The sequence below is a fragment of the Hibiscus syriacus genome, unplaced genomic scaffold, assembly GCF_006381635.1.
Source record: "Hibiscus syriacus cultivar Baekdansim isolate YM2019G1 unplaced genomic scaffold, ASM638163v2 tig00110816_pilon, whole genome shotgun sequence".
In the NCBI taxonomy this organism is placed as follows: domain Eukaryota; kingdom Viridiplantae; phylum Streptophyta; class Magnoliopsida; order Malvales; family Malvaceae; genus Hibiscus; species Hibiscus syriacus.
Window position 1 is genome coordinate 473810 of NW_024062873.1, and position 14967 is coordinate 488776.

At 35.3% G+C, this 14967-nt stretch overlaps 1 pseudogene; it reads right to left on the reverse strand.

The window, feature by feature from the left end:
* Positions 1–658: 658 nt before the first annotated feature.
* LOC120141919 lies at positions 659–3112 on the reverse strand (annotated as a pseudogene).
* Between the last annotated feature and the right edge of the window lie 11855 nt (positions 3113–14967).

The following is a 14967-nucleotide window of genomic DNA, read 5'->3' on the forward strand; positions in this document are numbered from 1 at the left end:
AAATTCCACTTCGTTCAGACAAAGCTGAATAAGCCAATCAACTAAAGTGAACCTGGAAATGACTTGAACCCCAAGGCATCAAAACTAGAAAAGTTTTTTTAACTTCATAATGAACCGTTCAGTGTTTGGAGAAGAGATACGGTGAACAATAACCAACTATAGTTGGAAGTCGAGGTTGTGTTCAAAATTCAAGACGATGTGAAATACACTTTCTTCAGACAAAGCTAAGGCTATATACTTGAAAGTGAACCTGAAGTCGTCAAACAAAAAGAATTACCTGAGCCTTACGTCTTGGAAAACTAATCTTCTGATCCGAGAATTGTGATATTCAGATTCGAATGACTTGAATTTGAAATTGACTCGAACTAAATGATTTAATTTTGTAATGTTTTACCTGAGAATTGAGATGATCTCGATCGACCCAATCAATTTGATCTGCTCTGATGACCGGTGAATTTTGGATAAGGTGCTTTCTTCAATTCAGTCGTATATAATTTCCATTGACTGTGTAAATTTGACTCGTGCTCATGTGGAAATGCCATATATAATGTAAAGCTTTACGGCTCTAATTATATGGACTAAGAAAATAAAAATAAAATGGAAATGCAGGCAGTGAAATTTGTTCTATGCATGGCTATATTGGTGTGTTGAAAAATAATCAATTGGACAATGTAGCAGGTGGTGGTACATCAGTAGCAGTTGACAGATCCCACCCCGTGGGTTGATGTTTGGCCAATCCCCGCGACATCCTAACCTTATATAAAGGCTCTTCAACCTTCAATTCAAACCCAAAATAATAAGAAAAAGATCAGTGTTTTATATATCTGATGCATACACATGTGGAGAAAGACGGAACTTCCATTTATGAAATCGTATAATTTGATGCATAGATAGATATATATATATACCTGGAAGTTTATTGTAAGATAGGATTAACCGTTTGAGGAAGCTCAAGGATGCCTGAGCTACGCTTTTGGCATGGTCACAACCACAACCTGGAAGTGCTTTCTCACTTCCTCCTCCACCAAATCTTCGTCTGCATCTGCATCGAGACTTCAACGGTTATACTGAATTCATCAAGATTCCAGACATATGGACCATCACAAGGTCCCACAAGTATTAGGGGCCTAATTACATTTACAACTATTTCACTAGCTAAAATGAGATGTGGTATGTAAAGAACTCACAGCTTATATAACATGGTGATGGTAGTTTAATGTAAAACCTCAGTTGAATGGCTAGGTAATCATTGGTTTTTAAAGAAACGGTTTGCTAAAATAGAGGGTTCGTAGCATGTCCATATGAAAACCAACTGGTCCCTGAATTGTCTCGTGATTAGATGACTAAATTGGAAAGGATGCAAAATTACCTAATGCTTCTTCAGTCTGTGAACCAAATACTAAACCCTGAATAAGGATGCCTCCTTTATCAGTCCTTCCTGCAGCCCCATGAGACTCCAACGACCACCCAACATGACTGACAGAACAAACAGTTGAAAGTGATGTCTTTTTATATGTACTTAATGACCAAAAAGAAAGAAAAGTAAATGAATACATACTCCATACCTACTTAAGTTTCTAATATTTCGCTTTCTGCTTCAGCCACAGAGTCAGAGCCTTGAGCAAGCACCCCTGCAATAGATCAAGCTAATTAATAGCTGCAAGCTGCTTAAGAGAGAGCGGCCTGAATTATAAGTAAACCGGCTCTTTAAGTCATTCAACATCAAAAAGATATGATGCAGACATAGTCCACTCTCGGAAAAAAAGGTGTGCAGGAGTTCACACTGAAATAAGGGTTCCTACTACTGACTACAATGTACAAGACAAGCTTCAAAATGGCAACTACATTTCTCATCGGTGGTTTAATGGTACATAGATTACAATCCACCCAGAGATATATTCACGGAGATATATCCGTATCCATGAACATGTATCATCTATGTAACTTATGCGTGAGAGAGGGACCTAGGTCTAGTCATATGCATATACTTGTGCCTAAGGAGCTAGGTTTAATGACTAGCATCCAACATTTAGTGAAACAAAGAGATACACTCCATGAATCGATAGTTTGCTTGGGGAAAGTTTCTAACAATTCTTTTGTAACAAGTGGAACCATATCAACTAATCAAACAGTAAGGGAGAAGGATGCAAATTAAATATACGTCGGTTCGTAATCATCTATAAGCAAATCAAGACACAGTAAATGTAGCTATAACACAGTTTTTGCTTTTAATGACTTAACTTATAGTCTTACTATGTCACTGAAGGCAATGCACTTTAGGACTGTAACAGGACGAGTGGGACGTAGAGCAAATACCCAAAAGCAACGGCGAGTTCTCGAGCCACTTTTTGGTTAATTTTAGTGGAATCCCTGACAATGTAGATTGATGTTCCTTTAAGGAGTTGCATAGAACCAGCTGACTCGGATCCTGATTCTTTAAGCTAATAACAAGATAAGAAAATGAACACAAATGTGCAATGATCTTAAATAATAAAGTACATTCATACTCAGTGCCACTAACCATATTGCTTCAGCAGGCATTATCTTCTCAAACAGAGTATTAGTATCTATAAGTGTGACGACGGACCCAACCTGCCGTAGTTTAATAGTTAAAGAAGTACTGCAACATCCTCCACAAGTATATCATTGGCACTTACATCATCTTTGCCACCAAGTTGCAACCTTAGTTCCACTTCGGATGACACATCAGAGAACTGCAACATCCTCCATGGAAACATAACAGGAAATCCAGGGAAAACGTTCTCAAATTCATGAATTCTTAAAAAAAAACTGCTTTTCTAGTGACCCAAATTGCAGCAATATACAATTGTGATTCGTTTACATTCAAGCTTAATTAAACTAATTGGCATAAATAATGTATCTAACTATCAGGATAACAAGAAAGAACCGAGACATGCAAAGAATACGTTTTTTTTTCTTTTTCTTCTTTACCTCATAATGGGTAATGTTTGAGGACAAACATTTGCAGGATAAGCCATGAAGTGTACTAATGACTGGTTCAACTCTCACGGAGTTCCTCATAAAGGGTTTTGATCGGCTTCTGCATTGACCAACAGAGCAATGCACTGGCGCTCGCAATTGCACCAGCCATAGCTTACTTCATCTGCTCCTCCTGGAGTGAGACAGAATGGATGGGCTGAATCCAACAGATTGAAGTGGGTTTGGCCTACTAAAAAATGGGCATAATTTTCAACCCAAAAATGTCTTGGATGTTCATGAACTTCTAGTCTTTGAGGTTAAAACCAGGCCGAGACATAACCTATCGGGTTTACTTTCTTACCAAAGTTGCAGCCTTTGACAAATAAAACAGCAGCTCCAAAGTTTGTTTTTGGATAAGCGAATCTTACAAGTACTTCAACAGATATACCTCTCTTGGTTCAGAGTAAACAGCAAAGCAAGACCCGCAAATGTCAATTACCGGCCATCACCTTGCTTTAAATCACCCTTACATCTTACCAATCCCCTTAGCTTAATACTGTTGTTTAACCATTGCATATATGAACATGTATCATTAATGCAATTCCAAAATACTACAACTTAATTCTGGTTTCTCCTATACTGTTCGACTTTGGCCTATGAGTATATATATATCATCAGTCCACTGTCATATTTGATAATATATATTTTCCCTTTGGAATATTCTTTGATGTCAGATATAAAATCATCTGCTCAAATAAGTTTGGGAGGATATACATGATAAATTAAAGAATAAATCAAAACAACTTTAAGTAAGAGTTTAATGCACATAACTAAGATTGGTCCTACCACAAAAAATATTTGTCATGTTTGCATGGATTTATATTCGAAATTGAATTAAGTCGGATGTGATGAAGTTTCCTTAATATTATTTGTTGGTTGAATTTGTTGAAATACAAATTGAAAAGTCAACAATAGCTGCAAACCACCAAACTTTCGGTGGAAATTGATTGAGAAACTTTCGGTGCAATTGGAGCAATTGGAGTAATTGGCAACATGATTTTTATGACTTTTGAAATGGTAAAATCTAAATTTTAGTCATTATAATTTAGGGTATTTACAAAATTAGTCCTTAAGCTTCAACTATAAATACCCTAGCTCATTTAGCTTCAAAACCATCCCAAAGCATTCTAGCTTTCTTCTAATACTAGAGAGAATTTAGAGAGTTTCTTGAGAGTTGTTTTCTCCTTTTTTTTTATCAATAGAGAATTATCATTGTATTCTCTTTGGTAGATCGAGAGAGGTTGCAATTCTTATTTTTCTCATAGTGAAATTCTTCTACCGTTGCCCGTGGTTTTTACCCTATATTATTTAGGGGTTTTCCACGTAAATTTTGTGTCTTTTTTATCTTCATTTTTATTTTCTCAAATTATCAGTTGCGATTTTGCTCTATCCGATAGCCGTCTTCTGCAACAATTGGTATCAGAGCTAGATTAGAGTGTGTAATATCTGCTTATTGTCTTTGTGGTTGCCACCAAAAGGTGGATCCTCCAACATAAGAAAATAAGAAGTTATTACCCATTCTTTGAAGGTTCCAGAGAATTATTCACGATAGTGAAATAGTGGGAGCTATCCGTAGAAGAAGCTATGACAACAAAATTTGATATTGAAAAATTCAATGGGAGAAATTTCTCATTGTGGAAATTGAAGATGAAGGCCATCCTAAGGAAAGACGGATGTCTAGCGGCTATCAATGAAAGGCCGGTGGATTTCGCAGATGACATTAAATGGAACGAGATGGACGGGAATGCTATTGCAAACTTTCATCTAGCATTAGCAGATGAAGTATTGTCAAGCATCGAGGAAAAGAAGACAGTTAAGGAGATATGGGATCATCTCATCAAATTGTACGAGGCCACATCACTGCACAATAAAATTTTCCTTAAGAGGAAATTGTACACTATCCGTATGCCAGAATCTACTTCAGTGACGGAGCACTTAAATACACTGAACACCTTATTTTCTCAGCTTACATCCTTAAGCTGTAAAATAGGAGAACAAGAACGTGTTGAACTTCTACTTCAAAGTCTACCTGATTCGTATGATCAACTCATCATCAACTTGACAAACAGTAATGTCACCAGTCTAGTCTTCGATGACGTTGCAGCTGCTGTTCTCCAAGAAGAAAATCGGCGCAAGAACAAGGAAGACAGACAAGTAAATCTACAATAAGCAGAGGCATTGATAACGATGAGAGGGAGATCAACAGAACGTGGCCAAAGCAGCAGTCACAAACATGGTAGATCGAAGTCGAGGAGCAAGAAGAATTTAAAGTGCTACAACTGTGGAAAGAAGGGTCACTTGAAGAAGGATTGTTGGAGTCTAAATAAAAACTCCAATCCACAAGGTAATACCGCAAACACTTCAGATGATGGAGATGCTCTATGCTGTGAAGCGTCAACCACCGTGGAAGGCAGAAAAAGATTTGCAGATATATGGCTCATTGATTCGGGAGCGACATATCACATGACCTCAAGAATAGAATGGTTCCATCATTATGAACCTGTCTCAGGAGGATCTGTGTATAGTTGCAATGATCATGCCTTAGAGATCGTTGGAGTGGGAACCATCAAATTGAAGATGTATGATGGAACAATTAAAGTTGTTCGAGATGTGCGGCACGTGAAAGGCCTAAAGAAAAATTTATTAACCTACGGATTGTTGGATAATAATGCAAGCAAGATTGAAACACGGAAAGGAATCATGAAGGTGTTCCGTGGAGCGCTTGTGGTGCTGAAAGGTGAAAAAATAGCAGCAAACTTGTACATGTTGAAGGGAGAGACTTTGCTAGAATCAGAAGCCTCTGTTGCCTCATGTAGTTCAGATTCTACAATGCTATGGCATCAGAAACTTGGACACATGTCAGAACAAGGAATGAAAGTCCTTGTGGAGAAAAAGTTACTTCCCGGCTTAACAAATGTATCACTTCTTTTGTGTAAGCATTGTATAACAAGTAAGCAGCACCGGTTGAAATTTAACAAGTCAAATTCTAGAAGCAAAAGTGTTCTAGAATTGGTTCACTCCGACGTATGGCAAGCACCAGTTACATCCCTAGGCGGAGCAAAATACTTTGTCTCATTTATTGATGACTACTCCAGGAGATGTTGGGTGTACCCTATTAAGAAGAAGTCAGACGTGTTTTCAACTTTCAAAAACTTCAAAGCGCGGGTGGAACTTGATTCTGGAAATAAGATCAAGTGTTTCAGAATAGATAATGGAGGAGAATACACAAGCGAAGAATTTGATGACTTTTGCAAGAAAGAAGGCATCAAAAGACAGTTCATAGTGGCGAACACTCCTCAACAAAATGGAGTGGCAGAGCAGATGAACAGAACCTTATTAGAAAGAACAAGAGCAATGTTGAGGGACGCAGGCCTAGAAAAATCATTCTGGGCAGAAGCAGTCAATACCGCGTGCTATTTGGTGAATCGAGCACCATCAACTGCAATAGAGCTGAAGACACCAATGGAGATGTGGACTGGTAAACCAGTTGATTATTCAAACCTCCATGTATTTGGAAGTATTGTGTACGTGATGTACAACGCCCAAGAAATTTCAAAGCTGGATCAAAAAACCAGGAAATACAAATTCTTGGGGTATGCTGATGGAGTAAAGGGGTATCGCTTGTGGGATCCCACTGCCCGCAAAGTGATCATTAGCAGGGATGTTATCTTTGTAGAAGATAAACTACAAAGAAAAGAAGACGATGATAGCGCTGAAAAGTCAGAGACTACTCAGATATATGTGGAAAAAGAGTTTGAAGAAGGAGATTCTTCTGAAGCAGAACCAGCACATGATGAACAAGAACCAGAGAGTTCTGAAGCTCCAACAACTCGTCAATCAGATCGTGTGAGAAGACGTCCCAATTGGCACTCAATTTATGTTATAGAATGTAATATTGCATACTGCCTTTTAACAGAGGACGGTGAGCCATCAACATACCAGGAGGCAATAAACAGCTCAGATGCTTCACTGTGGATGATGGCAATGCAAGAAGAAATTGAAGTCATTCATAAAAATAATACATGGGACCTTGTGCCACTACCACAAGGAAGGAAGCCAATTGGTAACAAATGGGTTTTCAAAATCAAGTGAAATGGTGACGATCAAGTGGAGAGGTATCGTGCAAGACTGGTGGTCAAAGGATATGCTTAGAAAGAATGTATTGATTTCAATAAAAAAATTTCTCCTGTGGTTCGACTAACAACAGTTCGAGTAGTCTTGGCAATGTGTGTTACATTGAATTTACATTTGGAACAGCTAGATGTTAAAACAGCTTTTCTTCATGGAAATCTTGAAGAAGAGATTTATATGCTCCAACCTGAAGGTTTTGAAGAAGACGAAAAGAAGAACTTGGTTTGCAGGTTGAACAAATCTCTGTACGGTCTAAAGCAGGCGCCGAGGTGTTGGTATAAGAGATTTGATTCCTTCATTATGTGCCTTGGATACAACAGACTTAATGCAGACCCTTGTGCTTATTTCAAGAGGTCTGGTGATAACGATTTTGTTATATTGCTGTTGTATGTGGATGACATGTTGGTTGCAGGACCCAACAAAGATCATATTGAAGAATTGAAGGCACAACTGGCTAGGGAATTTGAAATGAAGGACTTGGGATCAGCAAACAAGATTCTAGGGATGCAAATTCACCAAGACAGAAGTAATAGGAAGATTTGGCTTTCACAAAAGAATTACTTGAAGAAAATCTTGTCAATATTAGCATGCAAGATTGTAAGCCAATTTCTACCCCTCTTCCTATTAACTTCAAATTATCCTCCAATATGAGTCCTAGTAGTGAAGAAGAGAGGATGGAGATGTCTCGAGTACCGTATGCATCAGCAATGGGAAGTTTAATGTTCGCTATGATATGCACAAGACCAGACATTGCACAAGCAGTGGGAGTGATTAGTCGGTACATGGCGAATCTAGGCAAAGAGCATTGGAATATTGTAAAGAGGATCCTAAGATACATCAAAGGGACCTCAAATGTTGCATTATGTTACGGAGGATCAAACTTACTAATCAATGAGTATGTAGATTCTGACTATGCAGGGGATTTGGATAAAAGCAAATCTACTACATGATATGTAATCAAAGTTGCTGGTGGAGCTGTAAGCTGGGTTTCAAAATTGCAGTCAGTTGTGGCTACGTCCACAACAGAGGCAGAATATGTAGCAGCTACACAAGCCAGTAAAGAAGCAATTTGGTTGAAGATGCTATTGGAGGAGCTTGGGCACAATCAAGAGTATGTCTCTCTGTTTTGTGACAGTCAAAGCGCCTTGCATCTAGCAATGAATCCATCATTTCATTCAAGGACTAAGCACATACGAGTTCAGTACCATTTCATTCGTGAAAAGGTGGAAGAATGGAGATATGTAGAAGATCCATACCAAAGACAACATAGCAGATTTCATGACAAAGGCGATCAATGCTAATAAATTTATTTGGTGTCGATCCTCTTGTGGCCTGTCAGAGACGTAAGCAATATGAAGGTACAAGGTAGAAAGAATGGTGTGAAGATATGATTGTTCCAATCAAATCTTTAAGTGGGAGATTGTTGAAATACAAATTGAAAAGTCAACAATAGCTGCAAACCACCAAACTTTCGGTCGAAATTGATTGAGAAACTTTCGGTGCAATTGGAGCAATTGGAGTAATTGGCAACATGATTTTTATGACTTTTGAAATGGTAAAATCTAAATTTTAGTCATTATAATTTAGGGTATTTACAAAATTAGTCCTTAAGCTTCAACTATAAATACCCTAGCTCATTTAGCTTCAAAACCATCCCAAAGCATTCTAGCTTTCTTCTAATACTAGAGAGAATTTAGAGAGTTTCTTGAGAGTTGTTTTCTCCTTTTTTTTTTATCAAGAGAGAATTATCATTGTATTCTCCTTGGTAGATCGAGAGAGGTTGTAATTCCTATTTTTCTCATAGTGAAATTCTTCTGCCGTTGCCCGTGGTTTTTACCCTATATTATTTAGGGGTTTTCCACGTAAATTTTGTGTCTCTTTTATCTTCATTTTTATTTTCTCAAATTATCAGTTGCGATTTTGGTCTATCCGATAGCCGTCTTCTGCAACAGAATTATCTCTATTTTCATCCATAAAACTCTGTTATATACCTTCTTCGAATCTTCCCACAAACAATTATGCCAAACAAGAGGTGTCCTCTAAAGGATTTTCCTCTCTCGGTCATAAACTCTAAGGTTTTATATATTCCAGTCATACATATTTTCTTCACATAACTACTATTAGATCAACATGATTTATCATAATCAAATCTATTATCATACCGTTGAACGTATTAACCTAGGAGTAATTATTATGTACCTAAACTTTGCACTTAACCCTAACTCGTAGTGCACAGTAGGCATGAGTGTAAAGAGAGGTTTTTGATGGTAAGAAAGATAAGATTGTCGTTGGCATTGTAAATTGTAATTATTCTAGATTTGGTTCGTTTGTACATTAGAGCCCATAGTAAGTGCCGGGCAGATAAAGACATGACTGCCCTTAAGAAGGGGGGAAGTAGGGGCAGGCCGGTATGGTCGCCATCACATTGCCCTTGTTGCCCGTTCTTACAATATCAGTCCCAAGGAAACGACAGACCTGTTTTCGCTGCCCGAGCCCTTCTGTTTTCTGTTTCTTTCTTTAATCTCATTTTACTTTTGTTGCAGCAGCTGCTACGCCGACAGCACTGTCAGATAGGCATCAATCATGAAGAATGGATTGCAAAATCATTTCTTTTGCCTTAATTCTCGCGCCTTTCCCTCTTCCTATTGGTCCTGACAGTGCCCGTATGTGTGTTGACCATATCCCTTCTCTTAAGCCGTAGCTCTCGCGAGATTCTTGCCTTGTTATCCGTTGTCTTGTTACGAAAATTTAACATCTCCATTGAAAGAATGAATGAGAATTCGGATGTCAGAGATTTTAACTGTCCAAACTCATCCAATTTAATCTCTCATTTCTCTAATTGCACCATCAAGTCCTTCTAACTTTGCCAACTCCACAATCAGATCCCCGCCATCACCAAGCCCCTAATCAGGTCAACATACAGTGTCAGACGATAAATACTTAATTATTAATATTCCGATCGACTGCAGAATCGAAAGATCATTCAACACCTTCAATAATATATGTAAAATAATTCTCAAATGTTGGGTTGGAGAAACAGCATAAATGGTGTATATATGTGGCGGCATCCATAGCAAAAGTCAAAATCATTTAATGATGAAAAATCCAACACATAAAGTTATTTGTGGACCTATATGCTCTTGAGTTGTACGTAATGGTATGGTAGAGTATAGCTGTTTTCTTTTTGTTGGTCTTCTATGTATAATAAATGTAATGTATTGATAAAAGAAGTCAATAATTGTATGCTAATTAATATGCGTTTTGACTTTTGACTATACTTAATAACTTGGAGCAATTCGGGGTAAGAAATTGGGATTGAGTCTCAATTCCAAGATTAGATAATATTTTAATAAAATAATATTTTCAAAGAGCTATTAAGATTTTATTATTACGAGGACTTGGTTTAGGGTTTTGTAATGTATACTTATTAAAGTGGCATGAACCAAAATATTTTATATAAAATCATATTTATAAAATAAATTTAATAAATGATTCATTATGTCCATCTTCTCTCATATATTTTTATTATTAAAAATGACCAGTCTTAAGATGAATATCAGAGGTGTTAGTATCAATGTCAAATAATTAAATGATATTTTTAAACAAATATTATATTTTACTTATCGCATATTAATCAATACACACATGAGAAAAAGGAGGGGGTTGAAAGTGGGTAAGAATAATAATGAATTAATTGTAAATAGCAACTGGTACAAAACGAAAGGAAAGGAGTTAAATTGCATGAATATACCATCCTGTTGTGACAATATGACTTAACAAATGGGCCCTCCCTCCCACATTTTCATTCAAAAAAAAAAACTCCTCGAGCTACTCAATCACTGCAACAAATTTTCATTTATGAAACAAAAAAACCTTTCATCCAAGTGCAGCAGAGAGAGAGAGAGAGAGATGAAAACAAGGAGCGTCAAACATGGCGTCCACGAAGGGTCACATCCTATGAATCCTATGGTAGGCAGCGTCTCCAGTGGTCGACATCAACCCAACTTGATGTTCGATGCATGTAAACAAAGAATAATGAATGATAGCGTAATGATGATAAAATTATTATTTTGACATTCTGTACACCCTCTTTTCTCAATATATCTCTTTGCATAATACGACAGTGCTGTGCGCAGTGAGTTGCTGGCTTTCATTTATGAATGAATGAATGAGATGAATTCACTGATCACTGAGTCTGACTCACTCTCTTGACCCCTACTGCTGTGTGGGGGTGTTTTTTCTTTTAGTAGCTCAAGGCTTTTTAGCCTAAGTCTTTGTCTATCGTCGTTTACTTGTTCCACTGCTGCACTGCTTTTTTTGCTTACTTCTCTCTGTTTGTACAATTCCTCCTCAATAAGCAATTTGATTTTGATATATCATTTCTTTTTTTATTTAATTTCATGTATTTTCAAGGCTTTAAATTTATGAAATGTCCCCATACCCCCTCTCTTTAATATGTAATTGTTTTTCCTTTTAAAATCTTATCAACGTTTCATTAAATTTGTAGTACTATTCGTCTAGGGCATTGGGTAATGGTTATCTACTATCCTATATGCATTAGTAGGCCAAAAAGTGTGGTTAATGTCTTTGGTCAATTTGATACTTTTAATACTTAGGTACCGGTTAGAGAGTATGAACGGAAATAAAATTTTATGTTACTCGAATTTACTATCTTAAAAAACAACACTCTTTTTAACTACGAGATTCGTGCAATAAATTCGAGTCCACCTAAGACTAAAATGTATAATACTTAATAGTAAAAAAATGGCGAAGGGAGAGAGGTGCAATGATGAAGGCAATAATTGCTAAAAAGCTACCATGCAGAGAGGAGAGTCCATAAAAATTGCGACGAGGCAGCATCACAATCGTCAAGTTCCTAAGGAAGACAGCCGGTTCTTCCTTCCTGTCCATTTATAAAGTTGTAAGGACACTTCACGCGCCGCCGGTGAGTGGTCCATTCTCCGGTTTATATGTTGTCCCTTATGACTTTGAAAAAGAAAAACCCACAAATTTCTTATTTTTAAGTAAAATTATTTCCCCCATGAAATCAAATACTCACACGTTCATGCAAAATCCACAAGTTAAAGCTAAATTCCATGCTACGCAGCTACTGGAATGACATCCATGCAAAAACAAGGTTTAATTTAAAATTAGGTATTCTGAAAACATTATATTATTTTTTTATGTAGGTATTTCTATTTATAAATCCATTTTTAATTAAAAAATATCTAGTATATGTTATCTTTTTGTATAGATACATGAAATTAGCATATGATAATAATTAAATAAAGGAAAAGTTATTCTTACACCCATGACGAGAGATGGATGGAGAGGACGAAAGAAGTAGTAAATTTTTAAATTCTCTTATATTTTAGATTTTTTATATATCTTTTTATTAATAATATATTTTTTTAATTTTTTTATTAAATCACTTTTTCACATAAAATTATCGTCTGTTGCTGCCCACAGCCTTCCTTTTTTTTTACTTTTCATCAAATCACTTTACCTTCACCCGTATGTGCTAAATCTTAAAGTCTTCAACTAACCTAAAAAGAATGGTTAAAAATCAGACCAGATCAGATCGATTAATTGAATTTATTTCGTTTAAAGTAAAAATAATAGCTACTAAAATCAGACCAAATCAATTAATTGAATCATGAATCAATGATTTAATTGATTAAACTCTACGAAAAAACCAACAATTTTTTTAGTCAACTCGATTTTTGGTTTGAAATTATGTTTAATTATCTTCTTCTTTTTTTCATTTATTTTTCTTCATTTAAAGCTCATTTTGACCAAATTTGAACCACATGCTCTTCAACCAAGGTATAATACATATTTAACATTAATTCATATACTTTTACCATAAATTTCTTCTTTTTGCAATTTAGTCCCTCAATTTTACACAAGTTCATTGTTTCTTAAATTTATCTTTCATTTTAAGTTTATTTTTTTTAATCAAACTAGAACTACATGCTCATCTACCATGGTAAAATATTTATTAACTTATATGGCTCTTTTTGACAACATTTTTTATTTTATAATTTAGTCAATCAAGTTTATGTTTATTCAATTTAGTCCTCCAATTGCAACGCTTTGTAATCCCCCACCCCATCAATTTCTTGGTTTCTTTATATTCTCATCAACACTATTTTTTTTCTCAAAAAACATTTTTTTGAAAAATAATATTATAAATCTTACTTACACGTACAAAAAAGAATATATATATCTTGTATTTTTAGGGAGAGTTGTTTAAATTAGAACAAATTAATATTATGACATTATAAATAATTATATTTCAATTTCAATAAAACTTGAATAAATATATTCGACTCGACTCGAAAACATTTAAAATAAAATTTAAATGATAAAATTATACTTGTAAACTCCACTAATTCAATCTTCTCCCACTCGAGTTAATGAGCTCGAAAGGGCCTTGTTCCCCTTTAAAAATGGCAATTTTTCAATTTTAGTCTCTTTAAATTCTAAAGTTTAATGTTAGATAATGATAAACTTATATTATGCCCTATAAATGATAAAATTTAATTTAAAATTATTTTAAAAAATAATAAAATTATAAGCTAAAAACGATAAAAAAGAAAATTAACCTTTTAAAAGTTTATCGCATGGCAAAGTTGCTACTCATGAAGCACTCATGGTTTTAGTAAGGAATTGTTATTCCTATTGGACATATATATATATATATATATTATCAAAGCGATGGGCATATATGACCTAACTTTCCACCTTCAAGCTATTGCACAAGGCATTTCTAGCTTTAGGGATTGCCAAATCATGGAGGAGATTGGAGACTAATATCATCCTTTTGTGGACCAATTGTCGTCTCAATTTTGTTTTTTTCTCCCAAAGAGAGGATTTTGGCTGGATAAAGCTAGCTAACGTTAGAAACATGGGCCATGCAATAATAATAAGGTACGAACTTAAGAATTTACGTTAGAGGTAAATTTTTATATTTTAAGGAGATAGATTTATAAAATTTTAGGGACGAAAATATAGTATTAATTTAAAACGACTAAAATATATGAGAATTTGGAATTTTCAGAGATTATCCCACGAGCCCCCTCAATCCCTCCCTAAATGCAATCTTCACAAAATATTCCCTTCTTCACAGAGATCATATGAAAGCTAACAAAAACCAAATTAAAAGAGGGATAAACAATCCTATCATGTGATATAAAAGAACTAATTGAAAATTGATTTCTTTACCTTTTGCTTTTGACTATAACTTTTATAAGCTTTGATGAATATGTGATCTTTTAAGAAAGGGAATTGAAAGCTTTAACTTTTGAAAACACACTTTCCTTTTTGTATTTTACCCCAGTAATTTTAATATTGGGTAATAATTATACCTTTATGCATACAAAGATTTCATAGCTCATATTCTTCAAAGCCTTTTAGTATTCTCCTTTGATTTTCCTTTTAATCCCAAAGTGTAAAGCATGTGAAAATGCCTAGGAATTATGAAAAAAGAATGTAAAGTGGTCCATTACAATTACCAAGGGATCACTTCATACTTGAAAAGTCACTCACTCACTCGCCCACTTTCCCCTCTTATTTCCTTCTCTTCATATTTACTTAGTAACATAATTTTGGGGATAATTTTCACCCCAGTCCCCATTTCTTCTTTTGTTGCTTTATGTCATTTTCTTGTCTCCTTCTCTACCTTTTGTTCTTGAATATATATTTTTTCTGAAAGGGTACCAGATTCTGTTCACCAGCTTCAGAGATTATAATCATTTCAAAATTAGTAGTAGTGTACACACACAAAGATATAAAAATAATCATTTTTTTAATATAAATCCATTTTCCCTTCAC